The sequence below is a fragment of the Carya illinoinensis genome, chromosome 6, assembly GCF_018687715.1.
Source record: "Carya illinoinensis cultivar Pawnee chromosome 6, C.illinoinensisPawnee_v1, whole genome shotgun sequence".
In the NCBI taxonomy this organism is placed as follows: domain Eukaryota; kingdom Viridiplantae; phylum Streptophyta; class Magnoliopsida; order Fagales; family Juglandaceae; genus Carya; species Carya illinoinensis.
Window position 1 is genome coordinate 19,129,651 of NC_056757.1, and position 8,209 is coordinate 19,137,859.

At 39.2% G+C, this 8,209-nt stretch overlaps 1 non-coding gene across 1 annotated transcript; it reads left to right on the top strand.

Annotated features, from left to right (window-relative positions):
* Positions 1–5,643: 5,643 nt before the first annotated feature.
* On the top strand, positions 5,644–5,747 carry LOC122314573. The gene has a single exon (XR_006243793.1). It is a non-coding gene; the product is annotated as a small nucleolar RNA R71 (small nucleolar RNA).
* Positions 5,748–8,209: the final 2,462 nt, after the last annotated feature.

Here is an 8,209-nt window from a genome sequence, read left to right on the forward strand (position 1 = left end):
TGAAGAAAAATTATTGGTGGGATGGAATGAAGAGGGATATTGCCTTGTATGTTGAGAAATGCCACACATGCTGTCAAGTCAAGGCCGAGCATCAAAGACCTGCTGGTATGCTCCAACCCCTCCCTATTCCTGAGTGGAAGTGGGATGACATCACGATGGACTTTGTAGTGGGCTTGCCGAGGATGCCTAGTGGGAAAAATTCTGTTTGGGTGATTGTTGACCGGTTAACGAAGAGTGCTCATTTCTTGCCTATTAATAACACCGATTCCTTGGGTAAGTTGACCCGTTTGTACGCAAGGAGATAGTACGGTTGCACGGCATACCGAAGAGTATAGTGTCGGATCGAGACCCAAGGTTCACGTCTCAGTTCTGGAAGAGTTTGCAAGCAGCATTGGGTACTAAGTTGAAGTTCAGTACTGCATATCACCCACAGATAGATGGCCAATCAGAGCGCACCATTCAGACCCTTAAAGATATGTTACGGGCATGTGTCATGGAATTTCAAGGGAGCTGGGAAAACCACTTGCCGCTCATAGAGTTTGCGAATAATAACAACTTTCATGCGACCATTCAGATGGCTCCTTATGAAGCTCTCTATGGGAGGAAGTGTAGATCGCCTTTGTGTTGGGATGAAGTCGGGGAGAGTAAGATAATTGGACCCAAAATAATTCAAGAGATGCAAAGCCAAGTTCGGATCATCAGGGATAAAATGGCGGCAGCTCAGAGTCGTCAGAAAAGCTACGCTGATACCAGGAGGAGAGAGTTATCTTTTGAAGAAGGTGATTGGGTTTATCTCAAAGTCTCTCCCATGAAAGGAGTTAAGCGTTTTGGTAAAAAGAGGAAACTGGATCCGAGGTATGTCGGCCCTTTTCAGATTTTGGAGAAGGTAGGGTCCGTCGCCTATAGAGTTGCTTTGCCAGAATATTTTGGGGGATATTCATGATGTCTTCCACGTATCATCCTTGAAGAAGAGCTTTGGACAACAAGAGCTGCGCTTTGTCGACCCAAAGAGTATTCAGTTGCAACTGGACCTTACTTATGAGGTTGTTCTGTCAAAGATCATGGATTGGAAAGAGCAACAGTTGAGGTCCAAGACGATACCTTTGGTAAAGGTGGCATGGGGAGATCCGTTAGCTCAAGATTTCTCTTGAGAGCGAGTATCGGACATGAGGGAGCAGTAACCCTACTTGTTTGAGTAATGACGGTACGTTTCTTAATCTTGGTCACAAGTGGTTTTATGTGGAATTATGTGGCTTGTTTCAAGTTGGTGCTTGATCTTGCAAATTTCGAGGACGAAATTTGTTTTAAAGGGGGGGAGGATGTGATGACCCGCTTTTACGTATATTTTCACTGAATGGTTGTTTTTAATTTAATTAATTTATTGGTTTATTTATTTTAAATTATTGTATTTTAATTGGTTTTAATTTATTTGATGTTGTGTTTAATTTATTTGGTCGTTTTACGGTTTTTAAAATCGTTTTCGGCGGATCAGTTTTGGTTTCCGGAGTGAGGACTGGACCTCATTTCTTTTCCCCATCTTTTCTTTTCTCTTTCCCTTTTCTCTTTTTCTCTTTTCTTTCTTTTTTTTTTCCTCCCTTTCTTCCCGTGCATCGACCCCCTCGTGCGATTTCTTTCTCTCTCTCTCTCTCTCTCTCCTCTCCCTCGTGCATCCTCCAACCACCCAGACTCGCCTCTCGCCGGCGCCGTGAGCCACACCACCACCACCAATCTCTTCCCCTCCCTCCGGTGAACCACCCCACAAATTTCCACCGCCAACGGAGCCGCCATTTAGTCGGAATACCTCCTCCAAGCCGAACAACTTTTGCTCCGATTTGCCGCCGTCGCTCCACCTCCGGCCACCACCTCTTCACCACTTCATCACCGACTCCTTGCCATCCTAAACCACCCATTTTCGGCCTCAACCTGTCGCCAGAACAGTCCCCAAAAGCTAACTCTCCGATTTGGGTATTTTGGCCTCCTACCGCTGTTTTCGCCGCCACCCACGACCAAAATCCACTTCTCTTAGCTTCATAAACATCCCTAGGCCATTCCCTATCAATCCCGAGCTTTGGTTTATCCCCGTTCGAAAGTGGGTAATTTATTACCCACGGCCACAGTGTAAATTACACTGTTACATTGCTTTTCTTCTGTCTTTTGCAACGCCGTGAGCTTTCAAAAAATACCATATAGCGCTGTAAGTATTTTCCAAACCCTACTTTTAGATTTAAATATATTTTTGTCATACAATAAATTATTTACTGTTGGTTGGCTAATTCCGGATTGAGTCCGAAGAGTTCGGGGGTCGGATGGATTGAGGACGGAGTGCTTGGTTTTGGGTTGTTTGTGATTTCTTGGTTATTTGTGCCATGAGGCGTACATTACATATTGCATACATGTGCATTTTATTTTAAGTGAGAAAATCATGTTTTGTTGGCATAAATGGTTTTTGGGTGCGTGTGTTTCACGAGCCCAAGCCGGGATGGGTTATTATCTTGGTGGAGCTCCTCTGGTCACTCGGGAGCGTAATATACTAAGTGACATTCCCTGAGTTGTCGCTGGGCGACGATGGGAGCGGGGGCTAGGGGATGCTTGGCTATGAACGCGCTGGGTGCGGAACTGGGCATCGCTCTATGCACCGACACCGTGGCCCTTCACTGGCGAGGGATAGAGGATGCTTGGCTACGAATGCGCGGGGTGCGGAACTGGGCATCGCTCGTTTAGGTGTCACATGCGTGGTCGTTACTTGAGGTGTGGCACAGGAGCCAGGGTATGCGGATGACCCCTAGGGGAGGTCATGGTGCATACGGATTAATTGGTTAATGGTTTGAGTTGGATATGGGCCAAATGTGACTTTTGGCAGGATATTTGGAAAGGTTATGTTTTTGGGCCAAATGGGATTGTTGGCGTGCGTGGAAAAATTATGGTTTTATGGGACATGTGCATTGCATTCTCTCATGCATGTTGTTTGAGTTAATATGTTTTTATCTAGTGGTGTTTAGATTTTACTTACCTACGGTACCATTTTTGGTACCATAGATTTTGGTGCAAAGTTCGAGGAAGAGAAGGAGGCTGAGCCCGAGGATGCGGCTCCGCCGGAGTGCTAAGTTAAAGTCTATGCTTTGTAGTTAGTCTTTAAAACAATATTTGTGATTTGTAATATTTTATTATGTATGTTTTGAACAGCTTTGTATTAAACAAGAAAAATTCTGGTACTTAGTTATGACTTTTGTTATCCGCTGCGTATTTCTTCGTGCACATTTGTTGCTTATATACACACTTGGCACTCGTTGATAGGGTGGTGACCCGGGTTGTCATCATTCAGACGTCTCGATTTCCCCGTGTCCTTGTGTGGGGATTTGGGGGCGTCACAATTCATGATTAGCATTCTTAACTATAGTCACACCATATTTCTTAAGTACCACCTGTGTAGAACTAACCCATTTGCTGTCAGAAATAGGGTAAATGATCCCTACATCCAGGAGTTTTAACACCTCTGCTTTGACATCCTCTTTCATGTTGGGGTTTAGTCTACGTTGCATCTCTTTAGAGGGCTTAACATTGTCCTCTAAATATATCCTGTGGGTACAAATCAAATGACTGATACCTTTGATATTAGCTATGGTCCATCCTATTGCTTCTTTGTGTTCAATGAGAACACCAATTAATTTTCTCTCATGAATTTCATCCAGTTTTGATGAGATGACCACTGGTAATGTCTCTACTTGGCCTAGAAATGCATATTTGAGATCAACAGGCAGAGGTTTCAAGTCGAGTTTTGGTATTTGCACACTTGAGGGGAGGGATACGACATCATGAGGTGGCAATTCCTCAAAACGTGTGCTCCATTTATCAGTGTCCATTATAGGAGTAGATTCTAGCAAAAAATTCATAGATGTAAGCATAGATTCATCATTAAAATTTTCACCATGAACCAAACAAGCCTCAAGAGGGTAAAAAAAAATTGACAAGTAAAATTTATTTTGAACAAGAGTTTGGATTAAATTTACTTCATGCACATCATCATCATCGCTCGGTTGTTTACAAATATTGAAAATATTCAACTCCAAAGTCATGTTGTCAAAAGAAATTATCATCACACCATTCTTACAATTTATTAAAGCATTCGAAGTCGCAAGGAATGACCTACCCAAAATTATAGGAATTTCAGTGCAAACATCAAAGACAGGTTCTGTGTCCAAAATAATAAAATCCACTGGGAAATAAAAGTTGCCTACTTGCACTAATACATCATCAACTATCTCTCTTGATATTTTTATTGAACGATCAGCAAGTTGTAGTGTTACCTTGGTGGGTTTAAGTTCACTAAAACCCAATTGCTCATATACTGAGTAAGGTAAGAGGTTAACACTAGCACCAAGGTTAAGTAAGACTTTTTCAATTATAAAATTTCCAATCACACAGGAAATTGTTGGACAACCTAGATCTTTATACTTTGGAGGAGAATTATTCTGAAGGATGGCGCTTACTTGTTCTGTGAGGAAAGTCTTCTTTTACACTTTCATCGTACGCTTCACTATACACAGATCTTTCAAAAATTTAGCGTAAAATGAAATCTGTTTAATTGCATCCAATAAAGGAATGTTAATTTTCACTTGTTTGAAAATCTCAAGAATATCAGCATTTTGAACCAATTTGTGAGAATGTTGCAACCTTTGGGGAAATGGGGAAGGTATTGGGACTTTTACAAGCATTTCTAGCTTGACCTTGTCAAGTTCACCATCACTTTTGGAATTTAAAGATTGTTGGTCTCATCAATTTTCATTGAAATCCTCTTATCAATTGTTTTTCCATTGCGTAGAGTGGTGATGGACTTGGCATGTTCAAATTTTGAATCAGAAGAATTTGAATTTCTTACCTCAACTTTCCATTTGGGATTCGGCTGAGGTTGAGCAGGAAACTTACCCTTTTCTTGAGTGTGCAATGCGGAGGTCAAGTTGCTAATAGAGCTTCTCGTCTCATTAATGGCCTGCATTGTCTGAGTATTAATATTGGCTTGCCCCTGTATAAAAAGTTTGTAATGTCTCCTCAAAGGCTTTCTTATGTCAAGGCACATAAGGAGTAGAAGAAGAAGGTCCTTGAGGATTTTGATTTGAATTGGACTCATTCCTCTAACTAAAGTTGGGGTGATTTTTTCATCCAGGGTTATGTGTTTTCGAATGAGGGGAAGAAAATGGTCTCCTATAAGAATTCATGGCATTTGCTTGTTTGTGCAACCCCTCTTTAAAAGCGGAGATTGTTGGACAACCCTGAGTTAGGTGTCCACTAATCTTACATATGCCACAATTCTCTTCTTCTTTTTTGATGGCCTTAGTTGAATTTACCTTCTTAAGTTCCATGGCTTCGACTTTTCTTGTCAAACTTGTTATGCTAGCATTCACATCATCATTTCCTTTAAGGGCATACATACCCTCTTGAGACATGGCATTGAGCTTGGGCTTATTTGACTGATCAGAATGATCTGTGTTGTCCCAAGATTGGGCATTTTCAGCCAATTGGTCAAAATAGTCCCAAGCATCATCAGGATCGTTATTTAAAAATTCACCATTACACATCATTTCTACAAATTAGTGCATTTGAGATGTTAAACTTTCATAGAAAAAACTAATGGTGCACCAAGTCTCATAGCCATGATGTGGGCAAGTTAGCAATAATTCTTTAAAACGCTCCCAACACTGAGAAAATGTTTCATTTTCTTTTTGAAAAAAATTCATAATGTTTCTGCGAAGAGTGTTAGTCCTGTGAGTAGGAAAAAACTTTTTCAAAAATTTTCTTTGCATTTCTTGCCATGTGCTAATAGATCTTGGTCTCAAGGAATTTAGCCAATTTTTAGATTTTTCTTTCAAAGAGAATGGAAACAACTTTAATCTAACAACATCATCATTGATAGTTTGGTTTTGTAAAGTTGCACAAACCTCTTCAAATTCTTTCAGATGCAAATAAGGACTTTCTGAGTCCAAGCCATGAAACTTGGGAAGTAATCGAATTACTCTAGGTTTTAAATCAAAATTCTCCATGTTCATAGGAAAAATCATGCAAGATGGAGTATTTGTCCTTGTTGGCTGTAAATACTCACATAAAGTTCTCATTGGTGGATTATTTTGTGCATCATCGTTTTCGAGTTCATCATGAATACTATGATTGTCAGCCATGTTATTAGAATGAGAATTTTCAGAATCACCAGACAACCTATCAACTAATTCTTGTAAAATAATTTTCTCTTTTCTCAATCTACCAATTTGATTACGTTGCCACGAGATCATTCATCATAGAGACTCAAGCACATTCAAAAACTAAAAGGTATGGACAGGTCTCAAAATTAATTAATGCATACACCACTTAAAGTCTTCTATTCTAAATACTAAATGCAAAACAAGCAAGAAAGTCAAATAAAAAAATGGGACTACCAAATGATATGAATATGAAGGCAATGTTACTTGATCTCTTTCTCGTAAAAAATAACAAAAATCGTACCTGCAAAAAAAAAAAAAAAAAACAAGAAAGTTAGTAAAATATTACTAATTTTTTTTTCTTTTTTTAAAAAAATATTATCACACATTGCAATCCCCGGCAACGGCGCCAAAAACTTGTTATGCTTAAACTTTGAATCAAACTAGTGAACCAAAAATTTAGTGCAGTTTTACCTGCAAGTATATAGGTGTCGTAGTACCTAACATGGTCGAATCCACAGGGATTGACTTATGTGATGAAAAAAATAAACTCAAACAAAGAAAATAAATTACAAAAATGAATGTACAATCAAGTAGACAAGAGAATTACTGAGATGAAGATTTTTAACGTAATAGAATATAACTAAAATGATAAAATAAATTGATATGGAGAATGACTAAGGTTTTGAGCATCCGTCTAATAATTTAGAATATTGTTTCTGGTTGATTTACTTCAATTAAATTAGAATAATGATTCCATTTAACTGGAGGATTTAGCGTTTAAAGTCAAGAAAAATAATCACTAATGATTAAGCATGAACGATTGATGGTTAAAACATTCACAAACTCATTTGAATATCACAGGGATTTTTTCAGGCATTCACTGTATTCAAAATCATAATGAATGAAGATAAATATATAGATAATCAAAATATCCAATAATAAAACCATTCAATCGATCGAACTCACAAAATAAATTCCAATGTTGATCCAAAAACATTGTTAAAACCATTAAACTTCACCTCTAACCTTAGTACGAAAATTTAGCTAACCATGTTCATCACAAGTGCTATGGGAATCAAATAAACATTCTCCATGATAGTACTAAAATAAAATACAAGAAAACAGCCACAAGAACATAAAAGTGAAGAGAAGATAGCGTTAAAAACTCCATTTCTGAAAATTTGAAGTCCACGAAAAAAAATAGTAAAAACTTCTTCTCCGTTTCGTAAAAACCAGAGCTCTCAACCCATAAAAACTCCAAAACTGCAGACTGTAGCTCAAACCTCCTGACCATTTTCGTTTGTCTAGAGTCCTCATTTTTAAAGGAAAATCGCTCATAGCCTTTCCTCATCTTTTCATGTCTTTCAGCCTTTCCTTCTAAATGTAAACGCCTTTCGTTCGGTCTAAATCCACTGAAAACACTAGCTTTTCACTATAAACCTCCTCTCCTTTCCTTTCTTTCTGTACGCTTTCTTTTTCCCCATATTTTTAATGCTGCCAAGAAACTCCAGTCTGAAACTCCTGCATTTTCATCTCTCACCAGTTCTATCCTTCTCACCTCTTCGTTCAAGTCCCCCAAGCTTTTTTTTTTTTTTTTTGTACAGCTCCCAGCTCTTTCCGTTCGGTCAGGTCCGCCGAAAAAGATCAGCCCTCATCTTCACATTTCACTCACTCCGGTCTGTAACCCTAAATCAGAAGCTCAAACTCAGTTCCTACCCAGCGTCAAAATGAGAGGTCCTCCCACCATTTCATGCGCTGCCCGTCCTGCTTTGTTTCTTTGCTCTAAAAACAGAGCTGAAAGTCTAGACCTGCAAGATAAAGAAATAAACTGCAGTATACATCCAAACGAAAAAAATAATATTAGAACTGTGCACCCTCTCGTTTCATAGTTGTCCCTTCTGTAAAAATGACCTTATTCCCCAATCCCTTTAGTCTTAGCCCAATTCTTTTTTTTTTCTTTCTCCAACCTCCCTCCAAAATCGAGCTTCCCCAGCCTTCTCTGTACGAGCCTTCACGTC